The sequence below is a fragment of the Ailuropoda melanoleuca genome, unplaced genomic scaffold (assembly GCF_002007445.2).
Source record: "Ailuropoda melanoleuca isolate Jingjing unplaced genomic scaffold, ASM200744v2 unplaced-scaffold7480, whole genome shotgun sequence".
Taxonomy (NCBI): Eukaryota; Metazoa; Chordata; class Mammalia; order Carnivora; family Ursidae; genus Ailuropoda; species Ailuropoda melanoleuca.
The window spans coordinates 906,200-918,580 of record NW_023250281.1 but is presented as its reverse complement, the minus strand read 5'-3'; the positions used below and the strand labels follow the sequence as shown (position 1 = coordinate 918,580).

The 12,381-nt window shown below is 40.9% G+C and overlaps 1 long non-coding RNA gene and 1 pseudogene across 1 annotated transcript in view; one reads left to right on the top strand and one right to left on the bottom strand.

Annotated features, from left to right (window-relative positions):
* The first annotated feature begins 242 nt into the window (after positions 1-242).
* On the top strand, positions 243-1,173 carry LOC109491222 (annotated as a pseudogene).
* Positions 1,174-3,866: 2,693 nt separating this feature from the next.
* The window catches only part of LOC117800694, a 23,692-nt gene continuing 15,177 nt past the window's right edge, over positions 3,867-12,381 (bottom strand). Inside the window, exon 3 of the long non-coding RNA XR_004623149.1 lies at positions 3,867-6,028. This is a non-coding gene — a long non-coding RNA (uncharacterized LOC117800694). The remainder of the gene's footprint in view (positions 6,029-12,381) is intronic.

Below are 12,381 nucleotides of genomic sequence, written 5' to 3'. Positions count from 1 at the left end.
GTACCTTAATAAAGTCACAGAAATATATTATTCTTACAAATTACACATTTCTATGAAATATTTTGGAGCCATGTTTGTGTCATCAAGATTTTCTCTATGAGGTTAAAATTGTTTTTTCAAAATACATGTTAACTTTTTTAAGAGCTGCAAATGTAGCTTGAATAAAGCACACTGGAAAAAAAATGAATTAATAAGGGCTTATTTTTGTGTACTTAATATGTGTCTCTCCTTAGGAAAAACTAATGGAAAATATTAACCAAACATCTACTGATTTCTTCTTATTGGGGTTATTCCCACCATCAAGAATTGGCCTGTTTTTCTTCATTCTTATTGTTTTTACTTTCCTAATGGCTCTGCTTGGTAACCTGTCCATGATCATCCTCATCTTCCTGAACATCTATCTCCACACACCCATGTATACTCTACTTAGCTCTCCTTCATGGACCTGAACTTCATCTCCACCACTGTCCCCAAGATGGCTTCTGATTATCTGTCTGGAAACAAGTCTATTTCATTCATTGCGTGTGGAGTTCAGAGTTTCTTTTTCATCACTTTAGCTAGTGCAGAAGGCTTAATATTGGTCACTATGGCCTATGATCGTTATGTGGCTATTTGCTTTCCTCTCCATTATCCCATTCGTATGAACAAAGGAGCGTGTGTGCTGATGATAACAAGATCTTGGATCATGGGCTCAATCAACTCCATGCCCACACTGTATATGCCTTCGGTATCCCTTATTGTCGATCTAGAGCCATCAAACATTTCTTCTGTGATGTTCCGGCCATGTTGACTCTGGCCTGCATGGACACCTGGGTCTATGAATACACAGTGTGTGAGCATCGCCCTCTTCCTTGTGTTTCCTTTCATTTGCATTGCATGTTCCTATGGCCGGGTTCTCCTTGCCACCTGCCGCATGCAGTCCACAGAGAGGAGGAAGAAGGCCTATTCAACCTGCAGCACCCACCTCACTGTGGTGACTTTCTACTATGCACCCTTTGCTTACGTTATTCACACCCAAGATCCTTCTGATCTCCCACAGAGGACAAGGTCCTGGCTGTCTTCTACACCATCCTGACCCCAATGCTCAACCCCATCATCTACAGCCTGAGAAACAAGGAGGTGACTGGGGCAATGAGAAGAATGGTTCAGAGGTTCTGCTCTGTAGAAACGTAACAAAGTTCTCACTAGTCCTGCTGCCTAATTTCATCTTGTACACTCCTTGAAAACAAGGTAACTCCAGGATTGAATATTGATTATATTAATCTAGAAAATTAAAACAATAGAGATTTGATGAAATAATTATATACTCACAATCACTCTGATTTTGTGGTAATTTTTCTTTTTTACTTCCTTTTTGTTACAAATAATTTATTTTCTCTAAACAGAAGTCTAAAGGGCAGAGATATTCTCAATAATACAAGTACCTAAGCAATACAGTAAGTAAGACCATGTTAGCCAAAACAAGGACAGAGCCCAGATGTCCATCAATACATGAATTGATCAAGAAGGTATGGTATAAATACACCATTATATAAATCTATACATAGATATATACAGAAATCTATACATATAAATCTAATATATCTGTATAGATATATAGATATCATATATATTAATATTACTTAGTCATAAAAACAGAATGAGCTGTTGCCATTTGCAATGGCATGAATGAAGCTAGAGAGTATTATGCTAAGTGAAGTGAATCAGTCAGAGAAAGATAAATGCCATATGATTTCAGTGAATTCAAGAAACAAAGGAGCAAAGGGGAAAAAAAAAGAGAGGCAAACCAATAACAGACCCTTCACTCTGGAGAAAAAGCTGATGGTCACCAGAAGGGAGGATGTAGGGGATGGGTTAAATGGAGGATGGGTATAAGGAGTGCACCTGTGATGAGCACCAGGTATTGTATGGGAGTGTTGTCTCACTACATTGTACACCTGAAACTAATATTGTGATGTATGTTATCTAACTGGAATAAAAATAAAATCCTAAAAAAAAAATTAAGTGGTGACAAATGATAAAATTTTAGGTTCAATGGACAATCTGTGTGTAGCAAGCATGGAATGCTGTGAAAATAACTCCCTTCTGTGACACTGAAGCGTGTAAAGAATTCACGTTGCGTTTAATTGTTGCAAATGGTTCTCAGTGTATATGCTTGGAAACAGGAGTTTAAAAACTATATCAATGACCAATCCTCTTATTGATCAATTAATAAAGCAATATAACTTAATTTGCCCTGGAAAAATTAACATATATATTCATAAATGTAATATGATGCTCACCAATGTGGCCATTTCACTGTAATCTGCAGCTATTCTCATAAAAGCGACTTAGTACAACAGTGTTTCCAACATTTTTTGTAAGTGTACCAATGGTTCGGGCCCCTGGGTGAGTCAGTGGGTTAAGTGCCTGACTTGATTTCAGCTCTGGTCATATGTGATGGAGTCCCAATGCTGGGCTCTGAGCAAGGTGTGGAACCTATTTAAGATTCTCTCTCCCTCTTTCTCTGTCTCTCCCCCCACACCTCTAAAAATAAAAAAAAAATTAAAAATGTAAAGATGCTTACATTCCCTTATATAATTAAGTAAAGAGTATCTTTTTTTTTTCAAAAAAGAATCCTACGTTTATGGAATTATTGTTTTATATAGGTACATAAAAAGTTCCTATAATCCATACTTAACACACTGAAGCAAACAAAAATTTTTATGACATTATAACATTATTGGATTATAGTATCATTTAAGAGATGCCAGCTTATTTGCATAATCATATGTTGTTATCAGCACTGGGCACACACAGATTTCCATTTAATCCAGGATGAGGTTCCCTGGCCTGGTCACCTGTTTTATTGGTACAACACTTCCCTTAATTAAACCTAGCCCAGGAAAACAGTGTTTCTGTTTTCACAAATGTAAGACAAATATTATTCAATAACCATGTTATGATAATAATTTTTTATTTTTAAGGGGGTAAGACATGGTGATATAAATTCACTCTCTTTAGCTTTCAATCCACAATTCATTGATTTAGAATCTTATTAGCTGTGATTTGTTTTTAAGGGGACTGGTGAAACCAGAAATGCCGTTCACTCTTTCTGTGCTGGGAACACAATGAAGGTTGGACTCTGAGACTGAGATCCTTTCATGATGAGCACCACTGCACAGGACTGGGGTTACAGGGTAGTGACTGAAGCCCTCGTCCTTCACCAGAAATGCTGTCTGTGCTCAGGGAACTAAAGGGAGGGGAGTTCTCATCCACCTACTGGGTCCCACTCGAATTTCATAACTTCGGGAAGCAGGTATGCCAAGGGGTCCCCTGAGGTGTGCTGTTTCCACAGAAAGACCACAAGACTGTAAAGTTTTGAGCATCAACATGTGAAAAGGGGATGAAACTAAGTACACCACTTCCTCCAATGTGCTTAAATGTCTCCTCTGTGCAGATGCCTTACACTTCCCTTTCCTCTCTGTTTGCCCCACATCACTGTTCCTAACTGATTATAGCATTTGACGCACATTGTGTTTGTGTTGGTTTTATACGCTTCTACGATCATGGCTCCTAATTGAAAAACTGCTTCATCAAAGTGTTTTCCATTTATCTCTCTGATAATAACACCAAATTATGCTTCGACCAAATACCGAGTCTAACTTGATAAACAAAACCCATTCATTTCTTGGTTTATGTTCGTCAACAGCAAACCAAAAAGATCAAATTTTGGAAATTATTTTTGCTAATCTAAATTATTGAATTTCTTGCTAGAGGCAACAAATCGATATTTTGTACCTTCCAGCTATTATTTGCAGACTTGTATTTATACCCAAGACACCTCCATTAAAGTAAATCCAACTGAAAATTCACAAAATATTTTCTTCAATTACCAGCTACTCTTGATTGGAAACCAAACTAAGTGACTTGATAAGTGGGTCTGTAACCTAGAACAAAGCTTTGCGAAAGTCGAGAATGAACCAGGAAGACTGGGAGTTCTGTGAGGGGAGGAGCTCAGTAGCGGGTTCCTACTCAATGTCCAGCAGCTGGAGCAGGTCAGTAGATACTGGTTCTCCCTGCTGGGAAAGAGTTAGCATGTATGTATGTATCTTATTTTTTTGCTTGTCTTTATATTGACGTCCTAACTCAAGGATGGGCAGGCGGCAAAGTCAGGAACCAGGAAAGTGCATCACAGGGTAAGTTGCAGAGCCAGAAGGGGAAACAGGACAGAGAGGATGCACAGAGAGCAGCACTTGGAGGGGGGACTCCTCAGCTGGGGAAGCACTGTGGGAGTGGGGAGGGCTCTGGCAGGAAGCAGCCAGGACTCCTGGAATTCCTTCCCATGGAACAAATTAGGAGAGAGATGCACTTGAATGCAAGCCCATCATCCCTGCCATGGCAAGCAGCACAGCAGTCCCTGGAGGGCCCTGAGCTCTGGGGCACGAGGAGCACAGTGTGCAAATCCTGCTGACCAAGGGACATGCTCATCGTCCTAATGGGCCCCACTGGGGACAGGGGACAGTGGGGATGGTGTCAGCAAAAACTTCCCCTCTCTTTTCCACAAGTTTGCCTCACTCCCTGGTACCAGAGTTGCCGCTTGTTGCCCCCTCAGGATAGATGAGCCCCAAACAGGTAGACTATCACTTAAAATGCTTCCTGGGCTGAGAGGAGCCCCGTCAACCCTGGCACAGGGTGCGGGTCAAGGGTGGACTCCCTGGAATCCTGAATGACCTTCAGGGCACCCGGTGGACATGGATATTTGGCTTTTGTTTCCTGTTAGGGCAGGTGTCACCCATCTGCCCACTTTAACCCATGGGGACAACTGTCCTGTGTTCCAGGGCAGGGCTCCTGCAGAGACCACCAGGAGCACTTCATTACCCAGCCCCCACTTCCTTTCTGGTCCAGCTGCCCAGTTCTGACCAGACTAGAGTAAAACAGAGGAAGTGCTCAAGGGGTGGAGGTTCTCCCCAGTATCTGTGGGGTGTTAACCAGCTCATCTTCCACACCAGGAACTACACCAGGGATGCACTAGCTGAAGCTTCACTTCCTGTCCTCTGGGGAGATGGGCAGGGCAGGAGGCCAGAGGACCTGGGTACCCCTGGGCCAACACCACAGTTACCTGCCTGACTGACAAAAGCATCTTATGGGGGTGGGAAAACTCTGGTGGGGGTAGTCCTCTGCCTTTTACAGCCCCTAGTCATTCCTTAAAGTTCATGGAATGTGCTTTCCCTTATCCATGCCTTTAGCCACTTGCAGACAACCGTACTCTATTTAGGAACTCAGGTGGAAACTGAATAAAAGGAAGGTCTGGTCATTGTTACTGCTGAGACTACTGCGTGTCATAGCCAGATGCAGTCAGCCTGCTCAGTGCAGGGGACCGGGCCACTTCCATGTCCAAGACTCAGACTTCAGGGTTGTTTGGTGTCCACTATGTTTGCCACTGTCATCTGGTTGGAGCTGTTGGAGAAAGTGCTGGGCGAGCCTCCAGTTTCAGTCCTTAGCTGAGATAAGTGTAGTGGGGCATCTGCTGCTGTCTTCTAGTCCCTCTTTTAACTTAAAAACAGCAAAGTGGTAAACAGGTAGTGGTGGTTGGAGTTTGTTATTCAGTCTCTCTCCCCATGGTTACATGTTTGCTTTCGATAATAAATTTAAGATCAGCTGTCACAGAAGCATTCAAATAGACAATACAATGTACAATATACAATCAAACATCATTAAGTACAGTCACCATAAATACAGTCCTCATAAAAAAAAACACTTTTATCCATGTTCACAACTTAGCTTCTGTCTTTAAGGCATATATGTTTGTTAAGGGCAGAAGCAGGTACTTGGTTCTCTCTTCATTCAGATTGGTTTTGCACTGTGACAATAACAATGACAATAACCCTCTGATACGTGGCACGGTCCTTGACAAGTGGTTAGGAGCATCTTCAGCAGACATTGGCAGGGCTGAGTTCCTGTGGGAGCAGGCAGCTGCTGAGCAGGGGCATGGGGTGATGAAAACCCAGGCAGGAAGATCACTCTGATTGTGGAGGAGGATTGGCAGCTGGAAAGTAAAGAGGTTCTTACTGTGAAAAAGAAGGAGACCTGAGAGCCCCTGCTGGAGGATCTGGGAGTCTGAGCAAGGAAGCAGGAGCCTGGGCTCTCTGGCAAAGTTTATTCTGGACTGATAATCAGTCCTTGGAATGCTTGTACAGTTGGGAATTATGAAATCAGCAAGGTAATTGTATGCTCACTCATTCCATAAGCATTAATTTAATAGTGTCTACTTTGGCCGAGAATGTCCTAGGCTGTGGGATGTAAGGATAGGAGAAGGAACCAGATGCTGACATGCTGGTTCAGTGCACAGGAAGCTCACAACCAGGTCACAGATCCAAACTGGAGGCTCGTCTGTATCTCATTACAGAAGATGCACTGGTTTATTCATGTCTGTCTTCACGTCACTCAGCTTTGAGCACCTGTTGCATGCCAGGCATTGTCATTGGGAACTCAGTGCTTTCAATCTTGGGAAATGCTCAGAATGAGTCTGGGAGTGGATGGCACGTGCTGCTGAGTGGGCCCTCAGATGCTGCAAGAGAAGCATAATAGGAATGCCTATGCTGACAAGGGAGTGACTGTGCTTCTAAAGGTTAGAGGGGGTGAGAATATCTTAGTGAAGCCCATAATTGGGGAGCATTATTGTTCTGCTTGAGGAACGGCACCTGGGTGACCCATGGGGAGGGTCACACAATTCAGGGCTGATTTACCCTCAGGCAGTTCTAGTCATCTTCAGCAGGATTATATAACACTCCCTCCAGGCACCTGGTGTTACAGAGAGAATAAATGCCAGGTTTCATCAACCCCTTGTAGGGAAGACTGATGTCATCAGTCTTGTGTTATTTCCATGTTGTTTATGTGACCACAGTTGGCTAATGGCACAAAAGAAGAAAAATAGAGTTCATTTTTTTGGGGGGGGGAATTGGAAAACAAAAACAAAAACAAAAACTATGCCTTCATTGGTGAAAGTTCTTACTGAGTGTTAGTTCACAAGTGAAGCAACAAATTCACCAATGTATATATCCATCTGAAGGAGCATTAAAAATTTCTCCAAATTTTCCCAAAGTTGCTAAAAATGTCTGTCATCCCCAAAAATAAAAAAGGAAATAGCTTTTAAATCATTTTGAGAATTTATTTAATTGACTCTACATCTTTATTGTAGTGTATTTGTTAGTATCCAGAATATATAGAAAACTTATATATAACTCAAAATCCAAAAACCAAAAAAATCAATCTCATCAAAAGTTGTGCAGGTGATATGAATGGACACCTTCCAAGGAATCTGGATATTTTGGATATCCAAATGGCCAACAGACATGTGGAAAGATGCTCACCATCACTCAGCATCAGGGAAATGGAAATTGAAACCACAATGAGAAACCACCTCACACTGGTTAGAAGGCTAAAACAAACAACAGAGGAAACAGCAGATGCTGGAGAGGATGCAGAGAAAGAGCAACCCTCTTACACTCCTGGTGGAATTACAAACTGTTGCAGGCACTCTTGAAAAGAGTATGGATGTTCCTCAGAAAGGTAATAATAGAACTACTGTACAACCCAGGAATCGTAGTACTAGGTATTTACCCCAGAACTCAAAGGGTTGCATGCACGCCTATGTTTATAGCAGCATTATCTGCAATAGCCAAATTACAGAAGCAGGTCATGTGTCCACTGACTGAAGAGTAGACAAAAAAGATGTGGTATAGACACACAATGGAATATTACTCAGCCACCAATAAGAATGAAATCTTGCCATTTGCAATGATATGAATGGAGCTAGAGGGTATCATGCTAAGCCAAATAAGTCAGAGAAAGCCAAATACCCTATGATTTCACTCATGTGTGGAATGTAAGAAACAAAACAAATGAACATAGGGGAAAAGAAAGAGAGAAACCAAGAAACAGACTGAACTAGACAAGAATCAGATGGTTCTCAGAGGGCAGGTGGGTGGGGGATGAGAGAAAGAGACAAAGGGATGAAGAGCACAATTATCATGATGAGCACTGAGTACTGTGCAGTATTATTGAATCACTGTGTTGTAGCCCTGAAAGTAACAGAACACTCTAAATTAAAACTATTTCAAAAAATGACCTGGAAAGAAAGTGTTATGACTGACATTTCAGTGCAGGGAAACACCTTTCACAAATGCCACCCTTTACCCATGCCGGTGGCTCTCTACCCTTTTGTTTTCAAAGGTCGGACTAAGTGTAATTACAACATTCAGAGTTTTCATGTGGATAACATCTAGAAACCAAGTAGATTAGGCACGTGATGTGATGAGCACTGGGTGTTATATGCAACTAATGAGTCATTGAACATTATATCAAAAACTAATTAGGTACTATTAGTTGGCTAATTGAATTAAAATAAAGAGAAACTAATAGGGAAAGTGAGTTAGAAACCAGTTTGAGGCAAAAATTCAGCCTGTCTGTTCCTGAAAGTTGTACTCGAAGCCACAAGCAAAAAGTGCCTGGTTATGCTAGGGATGCTGAGCAAACATTGGGGTGCCATCAAGGCTTGCTCCTGGCAGGCTTCAGGGGGCTGGCACCTCAGTGTCAGTGTGGCCTGGCAGGATAGAGGTGACATGGCCTGGGTTCAAGACAGGAGAGATTCCTGGGCCTATGGGGTAGCTGTGAACATCTTCAGGGCGTGTATAATGGATCTCTGCCTTGGGGAAATGGAGTTCTAGTTCATCAGGCCTAATGTCTTTCCCCCCAATCAGAATCAGAATTCCAGTGGTTAAAATTTATGTGCAGAGTTAAGACGGTGGAGGTGAAGGGGGACCCTATGTTTGTCTTGTCCCTTGAATATAACTAGAAGGTTATCAAATTATTCTGAAGAGCTAGAAAGCAATCAGAGATCTTAGAAATCAAGTGCTCTAAGTTTAGAAGTAGATAAGGCATCACTGATTAGAAGGTAGGAGGTGGGGAGACTTGAGTCCAGTGTGATACAGCTGAGGATATGGTGGAGGGAAGGGAGCCTGTTTCAGGATACCACTGCAAAGTATTTTAAGCAACATAACATAAAATCAGAACTCCTAGAGGTCTCCTACATGGGGGATCTTCCCGGCTTAAAGGTGTTTAGGTGGTGAATCAACAGAATCCCAGATGTGACAGCTTGGGCTGACGATCCCTGGGGTCACAAGAAGAAAAGGCAATGCCCAGAGTTCTCAAGCATAGGAGCAGGGAAGCTGGACAAACCAGTGATCTAGGGGTCTGTTTTCTGCTCTGTGTTACCAAAAACTGGGAACTGCTGGGTGGTCATTTAATCACTCTCCTGGCAGTGGCTCAGCAGAAGGCAGAATCTTGGCAAGATGCCCTGCCCTCCCCAGGAGGAACGAGTGGGTCTGCACTGAACGAGTCTGTCAAATTTGGAGTTTTGAAATTGAGTTGTGTGCCTGAGATTAAAAAAAAAAAAATCTCACACGAAAACAGGGTTGAACACAGTTTCCCCAGAAACCAGGGAGACAGAATGATTGACCGCTTTTCTGAAAGGACTCACTGAAGACTCCTGCATGAATTTTCCACTGCAGGGCTAGAGAGGGGTGCTCTGCAAAATTCATCCTGCCCACCAGGGCTGAAAGACTATAGGGAGCAAAACATGGCCACCTACTGGAGGTTGGAGCATCTTACCCCAAACTCTGCCTCCCTGCACACTGAAGATGCTGTTCCAGGAGGACAAGTTCAGAAGAATTCAGGGCAGAATTTCAGCACAAACAACTCACCCACACTAAGTTTACTGATCCCACAGGCTGCAAATTTCAGCTCTTAGGGAACAGAGAATACAGCATTCTTTCCAAGTTTATTCTTTAGATATTATTTTTTCAGTCTTTTTTAAATTTTTGAATTCTTTTTTGTATTTCTTTTCAGTGAAATTTTTAATATCTAATTATTTTTTCTTATTTTGTCATCTAATTTCTTTTAACAAACAGTCCAAAACACATTCAGGATCTAGGTTTTTGTTTTGTTTTTTTTGTTGTTGTTGTTTGTTTGTTTGTTTTGGTTTTCATTTTTTGTTCTTTGTTGTTTTTCTCTGTTGCTGTTGTTGTTATTGCTGTTTTATGTCTTTCTTATTTCCTTTTTTCTGGACCAAATCAGGAGATGGAGAAACTCACCCCAAAAGAAAGAACAGGAGGTAGTACTCACTGCTTTTAAGGAAGATGTCTGAACTAGAATTGAAAGCAGTAATTATAAAAATACTAGATGGCTTTGAAGCTAGCGTAGAAGGCACTAGAGAATCCCTTACTGTAGACATAAGAGAACTAAAATCTACTCAAGAGAACTAAAATCTACTCAGGACAACATTAAAAATGCTATTACTGAGATGTAATTCCAGTGGAGGCTATACAAAGTGGATGAATGAGGCAGAAGAACGAATTGATATAGAATAAAATGATGAAATGTAAGAAAGCTGAAAAGGAGAAAGAAAACTATTAGATCATGAAGGGAGACTTCAAGAACACTACAACTCCATAAAGTGAAATGATAACTGTATAAGAGGGGTCCCAGGAGATGAAGACCAGGAGAAAGGGGCAAAAGGTTTATTTGAACAAATTATAGCTGAGAACTTAACTAATTTGGAGAAGGAGACAGGCATTCAAGTCCAGAAGGCACAGAGAATCTCCCCCTCGAAAACTATAAAAATAGGTCAACACCTCAGCATATAATACTGAAGCTTGCAATTTCAAAGATAAAGAGAAAATCCTGAAAGCACCTCAGGACAACATGTCCTTCAACTCCAAGGGTAGACACATGAGGCTGGTTGCAGACCTATCTATCCACAGAGACCTAGCAGGCCGGAAAGGACTGGTATGATATATTCAAGCTGCTAAATGAGAAGAACATGGAGCCAAGAATAGTGTATCCAACAAGGCTGTCAATCAGAATAGAGGAGAGATTATAAAGACCTTCCATGACAAACACTTTTGAAAGGAATTACTGAACACTAAATCAGGCCTGCAGAAATATTAAAGGGGATCATTTGAGTGGTGATAGTCCAAAAGTAACAAGGACTAAAAGGGAAAAGAGATAATCTACAGAAACTGTGACTTTACAGGTAATAGAATGGAACTAACTTCTTATCTTTCAATAATTACTCTGAATGTAAATGGATGAAATGTTCCAATCAAAAGATACAGGGTATTAGAATGCATAAAAAAAAGAACCATCAATATGCTGTCTACAAGAGACTCATCTTAGAACCAAAGCTACCTCCAGATTGAACATAACGTGTGGAGAACCATTTATCATGCTAGTGGACATCAAAAGAAAGTGGAATAATCATCCTTATATCAGACATACTAGGTTGTAAATTGAAGATTGTAATACGAGATAAAGAAGGACTCTATATTATAATAAAGAGTTCTATGCAACAAGAAAATCTAACAATTATAAATAGTGATACCCCTAACTTGGGAACAGCTAAATACATAAACCAATTAATAACAAAATTAAAGAAAGACTTTGATAATAATACAAGAGTAGTAGGGGACTTTAACACCCCACTCACAGCAAGGGACAGATCATCTAAGCAGATCACCAAGGAAACAGGGGCTTTGAATGACACAGTGCACCAGAGGGACTTAACAGATCCATTCAGACCATTTCATCCTAAGCAACAGAATACACATTCTTTTCGAGTGCACATGGTACATTCTCCAGAATAGATCACATACCCTGTCAAATGTCAGGTCTCAACTGGTACAAAAAATCTGCATCATACCATGCATCTTTTCAGACCACAATTTGTAAAAACCTGAGGTCGACAACAAGGAAAACACTGGATGGACCACATGCATGGATGTCAAGGAGCATCCTATTAAAGAATGAATGGGTCAACCAGGAAATTAAAGAGAATAGTAAGCATACTTGGAAGAAAACGAAAATGAAAACATAACAGTCCAAAGCTTTGGGCTGCAGCAAAGGTGGTCCTAAGAGGGAAGTATCAAGCAGTACAAGCCAAGAAGCAAGAAACACCTGAAATACACAATGTAACAGAAAGGATTTGGAAAAAGAACAGCAAAGAAAGCCAAAATCCAGAAGGTAAAGAGAAATAATACTTTCGGAACAGAAATCAATTACATAGAAATTTTTAAAAAATCAGTAGAACAGATCAAAGAAACCAAGAGCAGCTTCTTTGAAAGAATAAATAAGATAGAGAAACCCCATGCAGACTTATCAAAAAATAAGAGATAGGGCTCAAAATGAAGAATGAAAGAGCAGAGACTACAACCAACAACACAGAAATACAAGCAATTATGAGGATTTTATGAGAAATTATGTGTCAAGAAACTGGGCAATCTGGAAGAAATGGACAAATTCCTAGAAACATAGAAACTACCAAAACTGAATCAGGTATAAATA